Raw genomic sequence first — 17,500 nt, forward strand, 5'->3', positions numbered from 1 at the left:
GCTGTTAATTATGAAAATAACTGAAACAAAAGGTGATGTAGAAAAATTTATCCGACGTTTACGCGGAAAAAGATCATCTTATATCGTGTCTTTTCTTAGACGAAAATGAAAAAAAAAACAAAAACTGAGAAAACTCGAAATATATTCATTTGCAGCGAGAAATATTCATAGTATATATAATTGGTCTACTTAAAAAAAAAAATGTAATAAAGGACGTTGAAAGAGAGTGAAGAAAAAAATAAAAAAACGAAACGAGTCATAGGTCTTTGAAATCTTTGATCAACAAAATTGACGTTGGTTCGGAATAGGAAAGGTCGTCAACCCTCTTAGATGAATACGAATAGAAATTCTAAGGACAAATGTTTGATTCTCAATACGTTGATCACAGAGAAGCTTGGGAATTTTGTGGAAGGGAGTCTCTAAGTAAATGAGATGAGATCCTAAGATGTCTATCCCTCTCTCTCCCTCCCTCTCTTTCTCTCTCTCTCTCTCTCTCTCCCTCTCTCTCTCTTTATCTCTGTTCATCATTACAGTGAACGAAGACCTATACGTGTTCGTTGCTGTCACGGATGGTCTCGTTGATATCATCGATCTCTCGTATACTGGCTTGTGGGTTTTGTTTGGAAGAGCGAACCAACCGGTGCTGCAGCAGCCATCGTATCGACAGGGTTTGCTTGTAAATTCCACGCTGCCTGCTCTAACTCCCTCCGACAGACAAACAACCCCTTCCCTGTCAGCTACTACCCGAACCAACTCTTCCTCTCTTCCCCTTACTCTCCACCCACCTACCCTTCACCAAGCCTCGAACGCGCCTGAATAAATGCACCGTGCGCGTATTAATCCCAGACGCGTGACGACTGCATTATGACCTGGCTGAATTTGGTGGCCGACCGATCGAATTTTGTAAACGTTCTATCTTCCTCTCTCTCTCTCTCTCTCTCTCTCTCTCTCTCTCTCTCTCTCTCTCTCTAATTCTTTATTATACACACATACTCGGTTCTTCATCCTCCGTGTCGTCGGCTCTCCAACAGATGCCAGATTACAGGATATATCGATGATCGATCCTACATGTATTATATACTATCATCTATATATATATATATATATATATATATATATATATATATATATATATATAACGTGATCGATTGGAAATTGGTTGCTTGGAAATATTGATGATCGTCGGGAAATTCCGATTATATTTCTTTCTCCAAATGGATGTATGCCAGTTTATTGTAATAGCACTTTTTTGTATCACTTTTTTAATGACCTGTTCTGCTTTTTCAATTTTCTCCAACGAATAAAAGTGATCGTATTTTGTATGTGTCGTTTTCCTGTATATTTATCTATGGATGCATGTATGTATGTATGCATGTTGTATGTATGTATGTATGTATGTATGATGATTGTTCCCGAACGGGATGCTGCCTTCACGAGATAAATTGGAAAAAATGATGTGCCGGACGATAATTAGCAGCTGGATTATCGATAATCGTTTTGACGCATGGTGCCAACACGTTGGATTTACTTCGACGAAATTTTGTTCACAATTCGAGAGAAAATTAGATGGATAAGTACGTCGCGTGCGTTGTGTTCCAATTTTCACTTTAGAATCGAATACATCAATCTGATGAAAGATCGGTCGCTTTATATTAAATTTCTTACTTTTTTCTCTTCCTCTTTTTTTTTTTTAATCTCTTACTGTCCTTAAAGAAAATTGAGTTTAAAATGAGAGAGAGAGAGAGAGAGAGAGAGAGAGAGAGAGAGAGAGAGAGAGAGAGAGACAGAGAGAGAGAGAGAGAGAGAGAGCGCGCGAGCGAGAGCGAGCCAACGAATTTACAGAATGATGATCGGCGCACTTTTTAAAGAGAAGAAGAGAAATCTTGAGTTTATAGAATTTAAAAATAAGAAAACAAAAAGAAAAGAAAAAGGAAAAAGAAAGAAAGAAAGAAAAAAAGAAAAAACAAGTCGAAGTTGAAAATTTTCTCGATAAAATCTTTGACGGAAAGTTTCACGGTTTGAAAATTTACTCAACGTGTAACCTTGCGTGTTAAGTTATCAAAGTTTTCTCGGTTCCTTGATATTATAGGGAAACCGAATTAATGTTGTTTTTACAAACCCACCTTACTTCCCCGTACATTCAACCATTTTCTCATTTTGTAAGAGCTATTCGTTGTAGCCCCTCGCGAGGCGTAGTTATGGTTGTTGCTTTTCTCCACGAATAGATAGTTGTTGGAAAGATCGTTCTAGGAGAAACAAGCGTTCCGATAGTTTTCGAAACTTATATTCCTTTCTAACATGTCGTACCTCTTTGTCGAAGCAACCTACGTATTGTATAGCCATTGTTATTTACGAAACGCGGGACTATTATTTGTCGGCTGAAGAAAAAAGGGAGCAACAACAACAACAACAACAACAACAACAACAACAACAACAACAACAACAACAACAACAACAACAACAACAACAACAACAACAACAACAACAACAACAACAACAATGGCAGCAGCAGCAGCAGCAGCAGCAACAGTAAAAGAAAATAAAATAAAAAAAGGAAATACGTTGTTTTCCGTTCGCGTATCATGTGTATGTATATGTATTTATTTTTTTCTTTCCTCTCTAATTTATGATGGTTGTGTAAGAAGGATAAAAAGAAAAAAAAGAAGGAAAAAGGAAGAAGGACTAAAAAAAGAAACGAACGAACGTACGTATTCTTCCGTTAGCGAAAAATCACGTTTCTCCTCTTGCGTTAGAAAGTAAATATGTAAGCTCGACGATTTTTGCACGCGGCCTCTGCGCCACTGTCTAATCCGTCTGCAAAATTACGAGGATATTTTGCTTCGGTCGGAAACACAATGTTGCATGTGAAAAATAAAAAAGAAGGAAAAAAGAAAAAAAAGGAAAAGAGAGTCAGAGCAATGTTGGAAGGATAAACGGACGTAGGACGAAAAAAAAATACGGTCAAAAAAAGACGAGAGAAGAGAAGAGAGAAGAAAACTGAGCGAAAAAGAGAAAGAATAAAAAAGGGGGAAAAAGAAAAAGAGATAAACAAAAAATTAAAAAAAAAAAAAGAAAAAAGAACAAAACAAAGAACACAAAATGGCCGACGCATCATCGCGTATCATCCAGCACAAAAGATGGCCTCTGCTTTTCTTTGTCTTTTCTTTTTTCCTTTTTCTTTTTTACACGTATGTACGTAATACGTGAGCTTTTTCACACCGCGTTTCTATTCCGTCTCTAGCACGCCTTCCCATCCTCCCTCCTATCCCTCCCATCATCCCTCTCTCTCTCCCTTCAACCCGATAACCAACCACGTACTCTTTGCGCCATGCTTTTTTGCGGCTCGTCATCCTTTCCGGTGAAAGGCAATCGTGAAACGAAAAGAACAGTAGGCATCGAATGCGCTTTAATATCGCATCGTTAAACGCAACGTTGTCGCTTCCTTTGTACGTAAATTTAACGAAAAACCGATAATCACCGCTAGCTCGCTAGCTCGTTCGTTCGTTCGTTCGCGTACGTTAGCCCCCGATCCCGTTTACACATTGTATCTTGTTGCGGAAATTTTGTTTACGCCTTGCTAACCGAGCGAAATCACCACCGTTAGTACAGCACCATTACGATTTCGTTGGCATTTTTATGAAAGATCACGCTAGGTTCGCGCTCGATCCCTGCTATGAGATTTAACACTCATGAGATGACGTTATACGTATGTATTATATGTATGTATGTACGTATATACGTACGTACATATGTAAATATATATATATATATATATATATATATATATATATATATACATAGATGTTTAATATATAAGTACATATCTACGTATATGTAATATATCTAAATACATTGTACATATTATATTTATGTACAATATATATCTATATGCTTACAATGTATCTATATATCTATATACATGTATGTTATATATGCCTTTATTTAGATAAATTGTGTCTATCTTTGAATGTGTGTGTATATATATATATATATCCATATATATAGATAAGTACATTGTATGTTTTTATGTATATATACATCTACGAATATAGATATATATATATGTACCATTATATTATTATATTATATATACATTATATATAAATCTATCATTATGTTTCGATTTGCCATTATGGGACATCATCCAACACAATCGTATTAAACATTAGTAGTCACCGTGTATTCGTTTTAAGACGATTCGAGTTTATAAAAATCTTCTTAGCGAATATTGAAAAAATAAAACAATCGAAAATATTTTCAATTGAATCTTAACGAAAAGGAGTTTTGTTAAAGCTAATGAGATAATAATATTATTTCTTTTCTTTTTTTTGTTTATTTTTTTTTCTTTTTCGATTTCGCATATTTCGATATTAAACGAAGGGGCTGTTCGAGAAATAGGCTGGTTGCCATCCTCGACCTGATTTTAATCGAATTGACCAGCGCATGGATGGTGACGGAGAGAAAAAAAGAGAGAGAGAAAGAAAAAGAGAGAAAAAGAGAGAGAGAGAGAGAGAGAGAGAGAGAGAGAGAACTAGGATTCCAGTGAAGAGGTGCTCGTATTTACAAGTGTTCTCCTTTTTCGAACGCAGCTATACCAATTACGTGGATGAATTTTTAGCTCGACTTACCACACGATATACTCATCGATCCATATCCGGATTTTTTCTTTAAAATGTTTTCAAGTGCGAGAAAAAGAGAAACAAAAACACACACACACACAAAAAGAGAGAGAAAGAGAGAGAGAGAGAGAGAGAGAGAGAGAGACAGAATTGGTTTGTGCGTGAGTTCTACCAGGCGAAACGAACGTAAAAAATAAAAAAGAAAAAAAAATATACTATTGTATAGGACTGGGTCGAATGTGATTTCTCGAAATTCTTGCAAACGTGAGCGAATATTATTGACAATCGAAGGATCGTCATGAACACGTACATATGTATATATACGTTACCCTTCATGTATATTATTTTTCGTTTCTTTTTCCTTTTTATATTTGTTTGTTTGTTTTTTTCTTTGTTTATTTGTTCTTTTCTTTTTTTTTTTTTTTCTTTCTATTTATTTCATGTCGGTCAATATTGTCTGTAGTCAAGTGATCGACAGATAGTTCGTATATAGATATCCAGGAATGTATTCTTTTAAAAAATAAAGTCTACTCAGTCCCGTTGTTTTGATTTTTATCAAATATTTTAGTAAACGCTTGGAAATTTTAATAATTATTATTGAGACTAGCCAAATGATCAGTGCCGTGATTTATCAATATTTTATATAGAAATATTAGATATATTATATTCTTTACGAATAATAATATACATACAATATGACAATATAGTATTGGATTGATCGATAAATAATGTCGATATTTTATAGTATAAAAAAAAAAAAGAAGTAAATAAGTAAGTAACTAAATAAGTAAGCAAGCAACTTACTCATTTTATATTATTTAGATATAAAATATTGAATGTAACGAAATTATTTATTGATTAAATTAATATGCTCAACGCAATAGTATTTAATAAAATAATTAATTATGAAATTATTTACAATTTCATTTGCCATAAGCCACGTAGATGGAAGCAGATGGACGATTTATCTTTATCTACAATTTCCCATCACGTTTTCTCTTCATCTCTCTCTCTCTTTCTCTCTCTCATTCTCTTTCTCGTTTTCTCTTCATCTCTCTCTCTCTCTCTCATTCTCTTACTCGTTTTCTTTCTCTCTCTCTCTCTTCCTCTTTCTCGTTTTATCTCTGTCTCTCTCGTTATCTCTTTTTCTCTCTATCTCTTTCTCTTTCACGACGTCTGTTACTCACACAATTGGTCCTTAATCCATTAATCGACGTTCAGATAATCGACTTCCTACCATACTAACGTAATCGTTTTAACGTTTGTCCTTCGCAATCGAGATAAGCTATCGCGGTGACTTCGTTTCCGTGTAAACTTTCACACGACTCTATTGACCGTACCTTATTACTTAATCAGATTCTCTCCAATGTGCTTCACTCTGATAGGTGTAAGCTCCGTGTTATCTAGTTCACGCGATCGGCCATTTTCCTTCTACGTGCGCCGGCAACTTCTCTCTTTGAAAACTTTCTTACTACGGCAGTATCGCTACATACGTATGTACATAAATATATTTTCATTAGTGCAACAAATATAAACGAATGAAACATTAAAACTTTATCGAAACAAGTGTTTCCAAACGATCGAAATATCGAATTTAAAACATTAAATTCAATTCTGTCGTGCAATTGTTAATTCGATGCTCGAAGGGAGAAAGAGAAAATAAAGAGGGAGAGGGGAGAGAGAGAGAGAGAGAGAGAGAGAAAGAGAGAGAAAGACGTGAAAGAGAAACATGGAAACGTTCGTAAAGTTGGTCGTTGCCACTGTAACGACAAGAAAACTTCCGTAGTTCGTGTTTCCATCGAGGAAACTAACGAAGGAAGAGATAGATAGAGAATGAGAGATGACGATCAAAAGAGAAAAAAAAACGAAAAAAACAGAAAGAAAAAAGGAAAAGAAAAAGAGATAAAAAAACAAACGAAAAACCCAAAAGGAAAAGAAGAAAAAAGGGAAAAGGACATAAAAGAAGAAGGTGAAGATGAAGAAGAAGAAGAGGAGAAAGAAGAAAAAGAAAAAGAAGAAGAAGAAGAATATAGGAAAAGAAAAGGGAAAAGACTAGTAGCGGTTTTTCTGTGAAACAGAAACGATCAAAGGAGAACGTCGTTCCTTGATTTAGCATGGTGCTCGTTACGTAAAGAAATATTTCCTGTTTGCTTAACGATCGAATAAAGTAAACCAACGGTAACCAGGAGCATCAGCATCTTTTTATCAAGAATAAGAAAAAATATATGTACTTATGAGCACGTATGCCTGTCTGTCTTTTTGTCTGTTTTGTATGTATGCATGTGAGAAATAGAAGAGAGGGAGGGATATAGGAAGAGAGAGAGAGAGAGAGAGAGAGAGAGAAAAGAAAAAAATCTTTCATGCTTTACCCTTTCATTCTCTCTCTCTCTCTCTCTTTCTCTCTTTATTTCTCCCTCTTTGTCCCTCTTTCTCCATCCCTCGTCTCACCACAGGCAGGTCTGACAAAAGGTGCATAGGATGCACACCGGGGACTGCACACAGCACGTGTGCCTGGAAGGCGCGCCGCTCTTCTTTTGTGCTCCTCGGCAAATCGATATTTCTCGTTATTTCGGAAGATGGAGGACAGAGCTCATCCCTACTTCACTCCCTCTTTCTCTCACACACACACACTCTCTCTCTCTCTCTCTCTTTCTCTCTCTCAGCAAACGAACGCCACAGCGGGTCAGCTTCCGTTCAAAACCGTGACACGTTTGTTCCTGGCCTCGACGTTGGAAATAATTAAGAGGAAAAAAATCTGGGAGACACATTCGAGAAAGCCGAGTAATGGAGTGGTATCTAAAGGGATGAAGAGGGGACATGAAGGGAGGAGGGCTACTGGAACCCAGACTTCCGAAGATCATATACGAAAAACGAAGAAGTTGTGTTGAGCTTTATATTCTTCCTTATTTCTCGCATCTTGTAGAGAACTCTCTGTTTTATGGAGAACATATATATATATATATATATATGTTATATATATATATATATATATATATATATATATATATATATATATATATAAGAAAGGAAAAAAACAAGAGGGAAGGGAAAAGTGTGAGGTCGAGTTGGGTCGGATCAGGTAGGATGGGGTGGGATAGGGTAAGATTGGCGTGGACCAGGACGGTCTGGATCTGAAGAAAAGAGAAGAAGCAAGGAAAGAAGCGGAAGAAAAAGAGAAGAATGTAGATGAGAAGGATGAGAAAGAGGAAGGAAAAGAAAAAAAGAGAAAGATAGAGTGAGAGAGAAAGAGAGAGAGAGAGAAACGTGGAAAAAAGGAGGTAAGGGGATTGGTCTTTGCAGAGCGTGCCAGTATATTTCCCGAGAAAGAGAGAATGGAAAAGAGCAGCGTCAGCCGTAATCGTCGTAAGCCGGATGTCGCTCTTGTTGATCCAGCGGTATACGTTAACGACGATCTACCAATCCCGTTTCTCCTCCAACAAATGCCAGTAGAAACGGTAGAAGCGGTAGCAGCAGCAGCAGCAGCAGCAGCAGCAGCAGCAGCAGCAGCAGCAGTTGCAGCAGCAGCAACAGCACCACTACTGCTATTACCACCACTACCACCATCACTACCGACACCGACATCGCTCATTCACTATCTTCCTCCTCTGCCTCACTTCAGGCCTTCCTCTTTGTCCCAAGAGAACTCCAAACCCCACGCCCCCATATACCTAGAACTTGCCGGGAGCGAGTAACAAGGCTTATTACATGTAAGTAAGTGAAACGAGTTTCTTATGTGCCAGACGCGAAGCTTGTCCAAGATATCGTTGCCCTTACTATTCGCTTTAAGGGGGAAGAAAACTACTACAGTTTCCGGTGTACTAGGTGATATGTAGAGTCGTATGCTGTATTCGTTGAAAACAGGATTGAATAATTCATCGAGTAGCAACCACATACGTGGTTGGTTGTTAATATTCTTGCTGACATCAGTGAACGAGGGGATGTTTCTTTCTTTCTCTCTCTCTCTCTCTCTCTCTCTCTCTGTGTCTCTCTCTGCCTCTCTTTCTCTCTCTCTCTCTCTTTCTTTCTATTTTTCGCGTTTGAATTGGTGGCCATATTTAATCGGCCAAACGTTACGAACGCCTAGCATTCGAAATTCGGCTACATCATCGAAAAACATGTTGCGATTGTTATGCACCCGCGTTATTTGTTCGTCCGATTATATATTATTCGGTCGGAATTTTATCTCACTCCTTTGGTCGTTTTAATACGTACACGTATGTATCTACATAGATTACCGCATATAAGTTCGTACGCGGAAAACAGGGTCAAGCGGTGACGGTGGAATATTCGATTAACCACGAAATACGATTAAACCCATCGGTAATCAGCTTAAACGCTGATGCACCGAATCGCCCAGTCATCGGGGCTTGTTTACTCGATATACTTTAATGTGAAAGGTATCAATCCATGTATGTAAATATATATATCATATATATATATATATATATATATATATATCATATATCATATATATGTGTGTATGTATATATGTATATTTAAATAAGATTAGGAAAAAATAAAGATTTATCGATTTTCTTTAAGGGAAATTAAATTTATATTATATATTATATATTATATATAAAAATTATATTATATTGTCGAATGTAACGTCATATACGTTTCTTTTTATTCTTGTTTTGCAATTATTTATTATAACCGTTAACGATAAGCTTATGCACACAGCGTGTATGGATTTAGTAAAATAAAATAAAAAAGATAAGCCTTCGCTCGTATACGAATGTATATGTACATTTCAGCATAACCAAACGAGAGAGAGAGAGAGAGAGAGAGAGAGAGAGAGAGAGAGAGAGAGAGAGAGAGAGTGAGAGAGAGAGAGAGAGAGACGAAACTTTTGCAATTTTCGTTGGAGAATATCCCGCTTAATAACCACCCGTCGTCCATTAAAATACGACGGCGATTCGCGACACCTGCGTGTTTAATATAATCTACGTGTAAACCGCCGACGAGAAGATGAAGCTGCACTTTATGGGAAAGGAATACATATCTCGCAAACAAAACATTTGTTACAATTGGAAATAAGACGATACGTAATTTGAGTTTTACTTGAGGAGCGACGAATGATGGAGGAAGGAAGAGAGGAAAAAGACGTGAAATTTTATCAATGTTATAACAACTAATTAGTCTGTTTTATATCGTTATTTAGTCGAGTAAATAATAGAAAACAGAAAGAAGGGATCGTACGTATCCGTAGAAAGGAACGGTGATTGGCGGACGGAATGACGGAGAAGGGATGGTACGTAGGAAGAACAGAAAAAACATGGTAAAAAGAAGAAGAAAATAAAAAAAAAATATAAATAAAAAAGAAAAAAGAAAAAAGAAAATCATCATTAATATAGGTAAGATCAATCGCAATTAAGGGACTCGCTCGCGAGTGCTTTTAAAAGGTTAAGGATGGAAAATATAATAAGGGCGAATCGCCCTCAACTGCCAAATGTAGATCGATGACCGAGATAGTAAGATGAGAAGGAAGAATAATTAGTCCAGAGATGCAAAGGCGACTAGACCAGATGGGAAAAGAGGAGAAAGAGAGATAGAGACGAGTAACGAAATAGAAAGAGAAAGAGAGTATGAGAGAGAGAGAGAGAGAGAGAGAGAGAGAGAGAGAGAGAGAAAGAGAAAGAGAGAAATACACAGAGAAGAGGGAAATGTAGGATCAAAGGGCCGACAAAGAGTACTTATTTTTAATCAGATGCACCGAAGGAGACTTTCGCGCTCCATCCGGCCGTAAATTGGATACCAAGCGGGTTGCATCGAGTTTCTCGTTTGCGAGTAACTTCAGACATTGGGTAGTCGATAAACGTTATCGCGATAGGTCCCACCAGCTTGAAATAATCGAGATCTATCGAGTCGAAGGAATTTCTAGCTATCTTTACGTTCTAGCGATCATTTTCCACTTTCATCTGTTCCTTTTTCTTCTTATTCTTCTTCTTGCAATTCCTTTTCTTCCTTTCCTCTTTTTTCTATTTTTTTCTTTTTTTCTTCTTTCCTAGATTTCGTTTTCTCCCTCTCTCTCTCTTTCTCTTTCTCTTTCTCTTTCTCTCTATTTCTCTCTCTTTCTCTTTCTCTTTCTTTCTTTCTCGTTTTTGATAGGATAAAAGGGCTTTTTGAATTAGTGAAGATTACTCTTCTCTTCAGTGCTAATCATTCTTGTTAATTTATGAAAACGTATATAATGGTATAAATTTCGTTGAAATTCTAGTGATTATTATAATTAATTATTCTATTAATTATCATTTAACAACGTGCACGAAAATAGGTATTATGAGATAAAGAGAGAGAGAAACTTTTTTGCGATGCCCCTTACCAATGATTAATACATACGATTTATATGTACGATTGAAGTGTCTATTAGGAGGGGTTCTTTTTAAAAACTTTTTATTTTCTTTTAGATTGAAAAGATTGGAATTTAGTAATAATATTGAAACAATATTATCGATAATCATTTTCATATAATACGTTTAATTGATTCAAACAATTCAGATGTAATGGATGCACGTGTATGCGCGTACACATACACACACACACACACACATACACGTACACAAACACGAATATTTCAATGTTCATAAGGATCCGATAAGTCTCTCGATGAGCAGCGAGGACTCGAAAACAAAGTGCGGAACCCGTATTCGAGATTCCACCGATAATTGCCAAGGGAGTGTAATTTTGGTGAAGAGATTCCCATGATCGATCGAACGAACATCCTGTCGTAGTGAGCACTTCTACGTTTAAAAGAATCGAGGTATAATCGAAGTCGAGGCAAACTAGTCAAAGAGAAGAGAAAAAAGAGAGACAGAGAGAAAAGACAGAGAAAGAAAGAGAAAGAAAGAGAAAGAGAGAGAGACGCAGAGAGAGAGAGAGAGAGAGAGAGAGAGAGAGAACAAGCTTTTCTTTGATGATATTTAACCGTCCAGAAGAAAGAAAGGGAGAGGAAGAGAGACTTTAAAAGCCTTATACAATATAGCCGAAACATGTTTCCAGGCAGTTTAAAATTGGGTCAGGATACCGAGCGATTTAACCGAAGATACATAATCGGTATAGATATTTCTAGGCTCTCTAGGGAAGAGAAAGAGAGATGAGGGTGTGCCTCGAGCGAGAGCCAGAACGATCGAACTTAATTTTATCGTAGGAATCGTGCCACTCTTGAACGAATTTGCTCGTAATTTTTATATCTCGTGAACGTCTCGAAGATTCTACTCTCTTGAGTAGGAGATAAAAAAAGAAGAAATATCTATTTTCAAGATACTCTATATATATATATATATATATATATATATATATATATATATATATATATATTATATATACATATATGTATATATACATATATACATATATACATATATATGTATATATATATGTATATATATATATATACATGTATACATATATACATATATATGTATATATATATATATACATATATAGATAGATATAGATATAGATATAGATATAGATATAGATATAGATATAGATATAGATATAGATATAATCTTTCGTATCGAGAATCGTACCGTTATAATTAGATTAACCATAAAATAATTTTTTTTTTTATTGTCATGCTATTTGAATTGCAAAATGAATCTAAAATAATATATATACATTTATTCTTATAGATATATGTATATAGTATATATATGCATATAAATATACACACATACACACATATATATTAAAATATTTTGTGAAGGATTGAACCTATTAAAAAAATTTTTTAACAGATTTGTTTAATATAATAAGGTGACATAATACGGTGCTTATTTTATTTTTGCAGGTCGAATAGTGGGAGGAACTTCCAAGTCAAATTCATTTTTTCAATCGACATTATATATTCGTCTTTTCACAGTTCGATAGTATTTTTTAAGACGAAATCAATGACGTGCCATATGAAATCACTTATTACTGTACAGTATTATAAATAATATTATAAATTTTATAGTTCCTAAAGAATATTATTTTGTACCGCTGATTGACGTTTGTTATACTATGTATTGTAAAAAAGGCCGAACTTTTTACGAAATAAATTTTGCTTTCTTAAATCGAAAAAGCATAAAAAGAAATGAAAATTTCGTCTTTTATTTACAACATTTTTATATTGTATTATATTATACATAATCTATATAATAGAAAATATATTTGTATACTTATTAAATATAACTTTATTACTAGTAGCTATGTATTAATAACAAAAATGCAAATAAAAACATTTAATATAAAAATAAAACATATGATTTCCATAAAACTCTACAATTACTTTCCTAATCCAAAATATTGTCCTTTACATTTCAAATTTTAGAGAAAATTTTCTCGCAAATCGAGATTTGTATCAGGATCATATAATTGTCGAAGAGGTGGCACACAAAGTCATGCCACCTTAAGGTAAGTTTTTCTTTTTCTTTTTTAAAAATACAAATTTTATATGAAGCGGGGACCTTTTCCTGTAAATTGAGATTTATATCAGGATTACATGATGTGTCAAGAGGTGGCACACAAAACCATGCCACCGACAAATACGTTTTTCTTTTTCTTTTTCAAAAATACAAATTTTATATGAAGCGAGGACCTTTTCCCGTAAATTGAGATTTATAACAGGATTACATGATGTGTCAAGAGGTGGCACACAAAACCATGCCACCGACAAATACGTTTTTCTTTTTCTTTCCCAGAAATACAAATTTTGTATGAAGTGGGGACCTTTTCCCGTAAATTGAGATTTGTATTAGGATTACATGATGTGTCAAGAGGTGGCACATAAAATCATATCACCTCCAGGTAAATTATTCTTTCCTGTTCAAAAATATAAATTTTTGACGAAGTAAGCCGGTTTTCCGTAAATCGAGATTTGTATCAGGATCACATAATGTGTGAAGTGATGGCACGCAAAACTGTACTCACTTCCTGGTAGGTTATATTCTCCTGTTCAAAATTTTAAATTCTGATCAATTCGGAAATTTTTTTTGCAAATCGAGCTTCGCGAACTTTCTTATATTTTGAAATTTTAAAAATGTTTTTTGAACACTTACTTTTGTATTATATAATTATTATATAGAGTGCAATTTGGTATATTGGGAATAATTAATATAATAATGATTGGATTTAAAAAAGAATACATTGAAATTTTATTCGTTATAAACATTTATTTTCATTTTAAATATTTATATATACAATATACATTACATTTGCTAATTATAAGTATATTCACTTAATTATAATATTTTCAGATTAATAAAGAACAACGATTTTTATTATTAATATTGTACAATTTTTTTTATTTATGACTAGTATCAATACATCATTATAAATTTAATTTTTGTGTGCGCATATAGCAGATCTTCTACAATGCATATCCTTGTATTTATCTATAGTACAGGTTTGTTCCAAGAACTTCGGTTTACATTCTCTATCTTTTTTCCTTTTGTGTAACTTCTATGTCTTCTTGTGTATTTTCATTGTCATCGTTAGTTGCCAAATCTTTTACAAACATCTGGAATTTATTTGATTACGTTGAGATGCATCTGGTTAACTGAAAAAGAAAATAATTAAATTATTTTTTATTTTTCATATTTGTTTAATTTATTTTAATAATATTTAAAAAGAAGAATCACAGACTTACTCTCCTTCCTTAATTCTTTCCTCATCAAATTCTCGTACTGATAAAACTGAAAGACTTGTTTCATAAATTTTCTTTGCCGGCTCGTCTCGAGTAATAATAATTTGTTGAAGTTTATTATTAGATGATAATTTGATTTTTGCAAAGAATTAGATGTCATTGTCTTGCGAACGGCCGATTTTTCACGTATATTCCATAATTACGTTTCTTTGCAGAAAACGATCTGTAGAACGATTTCTACAGATTAATATAACTCGACAATAAAAAGGATAAAGCCTGGTCGATTTTCAGAAAATGTATAAAATATATATATATATAGAAAGTCTGGTTTACGGGCGACACAGGCCGAACTTCGTTTACTTTTATGTCGATAATTTGAGAATAAAAGGAGATAAAAAATTTGGCTTTTGTTCACAGCATGCAGCTTAAGAGCAACGATACAAGTTTATACTCCTTAAGAATTCATTAATTTATAATATAATGTAAAACATTTTATAATAATAAATTACTCCATATACGGCACATCGTTGAATTACGTGTATATTTCGTATTGGACTAATTTATAAAAAAGTTTTTTTTAATAAATTCAGTACCTCACGAAATATTCAAAATTTTGAGATAAACAGGACATCCTATATATATACATAGATATTTGAGCAACAAATATCTCACAACTCGTTGAAGCTACAAGAAAGTTTATAAAGATAAATTTGCACGGCACTAATTCAGTTACGAACTGCATGTAAACAAATTTTCGTTTCTTTTTTTTTTTTTTATTCATGATCTTTTCGAGTTATGAACGTTAACGTAGTTTTCTCCCTTTTTTTTTTTAATGGATATCTATAATCTTTTTTTTTGCATATTTATATAACGGTTACCATTTGCAATTAAAATCATATGTGATGAAAAAATTATCTACTATGCATCGTTTACGAGTTAATTGGTATCCTGAATAACTGACTAGCAGATTCATACTGTACTGTAATTCATACTCGATGTTATACAAATACAATACATTATTAACAAATCAAGTTCTGGCGAATTTTGGTCAGTTGAAGGTCAATGATCTTGTTCGAGGTAATCAAATTCAAAATATTAACCAATTTGACGATTGTTTTTCAAATTGTGGTATGAAAAGGCAATTATTTTAATATTTAAGATGTCCATTATCTCGTAAATGGCACATAGTAACAACTTATATATGCATAATTTTTATACATATATTATAATAATTTATAATAAATTTATTAATTATAATAAAATTATTAAGTCATAATTATATATAATTTATTTGTCATAATAAATTTGTTAATTTATAATAATATTTATAATAAATATATTATAATAAATAATAAATATATTGTAATTATTATTATAAATGTATAATTTTACATACACACGTATGTACATATATAAAACGAAAATAGAAATAATTTTCGATTCGTCCTGAAATTAACTTCGACGACGAGCAGATCCTCTATTTGATAATTACCTACTAGCATAATTTTATTTTCTCTTACGCGAATTTCTATCTGTTTCTCTCTCTTTCTCTTTCTCTCTCTCTCTTTATCTTTTTCTCTGTCTTTCTCTCTTTCTCTTTCTCTCGTACACGTAGGCTAAATTCGATCCCTCCCTCGTATATCGATAATTAAGATCACCGATAATATTCGCGCGTTTCTGATTCTCTCGTTTACATTTTATTCTTTTCACTCCCACCTCCATTCTCCTCTCTCACCCTACCTCTCCTTAAACACTTCTTCAATGTATCCCTGCTCGAATGCTTCGCAAAACTTTCCAGGAATTTTGTCTCCTGGTCCGTACGATGTACATATACCTTTTCAAAATGAGGGTAAAATTTCTATGGATAGAGGAGGAGTTAAAAAGAGAAGAATGAAAGAATGAAGAAGAAAGTGTGTGTAAATGTGTCTGTATGTGTGTGTGTGTGTGTGAGAGAGAGAGAGAGAGAAAGGGAGAGAGAGACATAGTGATCCATCATAGCGATGGAAATTCTTTACGATTAAGGTCACTTCTATTATGTACCATAATTATAATATTAATCATGATATAAATTGTAATACGTTATATACGATATTATATTACGCTACAATATTAATTTTATGGACGGTAATAATACGATAAATCATTGCACCGTTATACGACAAACAATTATATAACCACTGGAAAATGCCAGAAACAGAGATACGACCATTATGATCGATTTGCATAAAACATTCAAACCCCTTTGCCCCTGCCACGACCCCCGCCCTCATCTCACTCCCTCCCGCCCTTTTACCTCCTCGCCCTTAATGAACCAATGTACGTAAATGTACAAAATGAATCTTTAGAGCATACAGATTGGGAAGTAAAATGAGATGAAATAAAATATAAAAATTAAAAATAAAAGGAAGAAAAAAAGAAAAAAAGGAAAAAGAGAAAAAAAAATAAAAGTAAAAAAAAAAGAAAAAGAAAGAAAGAAAAAAAGAAGGAAAGAAAGAAAGAAAAAGAAGAAAAAGGATAGAAATGAAAAGAATAGAAAAAGAAAAAAGGGAAGAAGGACGAAAGAAAAGAGAAAGCATATAGTAGTTATAGTGGTACGTACGTAGGGGTTGGTTTGGAGGGGTACCGCTAATATCCCGGGGGCGGTCGTGAGAGTTGGTGCACCTGCGCGTATGACAGTTACGCCCCTGGCATAAAGGCGACATTTAGGTCGGCGGCTTTTACAAGAGTGAGCCACACGTCGAGAATAGAATGCAAAGGGGGGAGACATAGTGAGGGGGAGAGGTTGAGAGAGAGAAGAGAGAGAGAGACAGAGGGAGAGAGAGAAGAGAGAGAGAGACAGAGGGAGAGAGAGAGAAAGAGAGTAGATTCTAGCAAACCCTTCGAATGTCATCTTTGTTCTAGTGTTATCAACTCTCCCTCTCTCCCTTTCTCTCCCTCAGTAACCCCTACCTTACCTAGCTTCTCTATCGTACTATATCCGTACTATCGTACTCAACAACGTTGGCCAACGTTACACGGTTATGCATTAGTCCGTACTATTATCTGTACCGTTACCTGCCACCGGCTACGAAATTCGGGCATACATAAGTGACGATAATTTGACGGCCGTTCCTATACACTACCGGAGTTAGAAACACATATTCTTCCTTATACTAGATCTGTATTACATAGATATGTATACATACATATGTACATACACGCACGCACGTATATATATAAGTATGTATATCTACTTAGTAAATGTATATCT

The 17,500-nt window shown here is 34.3% G+C and overlaps 1 protein-coding gene across 2 annotated transcripts in view; it reads right to left on the reverse strand.

Moving 5' to 3' along the window:
* LOC124424023 overlaps positions 1-17,500 on the reverse strand; it is an 83,326-nt gene that overhangs the window by 28,551 nt on the left and 37,275 nt on the right. The window contains exon 2 of one of the 2 annotated variants that reach the window (XM_046962479.1): positions 2,709-2,814. The exons of the other annotated variant lie outside the window; for it this stretch is intronic. The gene's annotated coding sequence lies outside the window, so the exon portion shown is untranslated. The remainder of the gene's footprint in view (positions 1-2,708; positions 2,815-17,500) is intronic. 2 annotated transcript variants of the gene reach the window in all.

This window comes from Vespa crabro, chromosome 5 (genome assembly GCF_910589235.1).
Source record: "Vespa crabro chromosome 5, iyVesCrab1.2, whole genome shotgun sequence".
Taxonomy (NCBI): domain Eukaryota; kingdom Metazoa; phylum Arthropoda; class Insecta; order Hymenoptera; family Vespidae; genus Vespa; species Vespa crabro.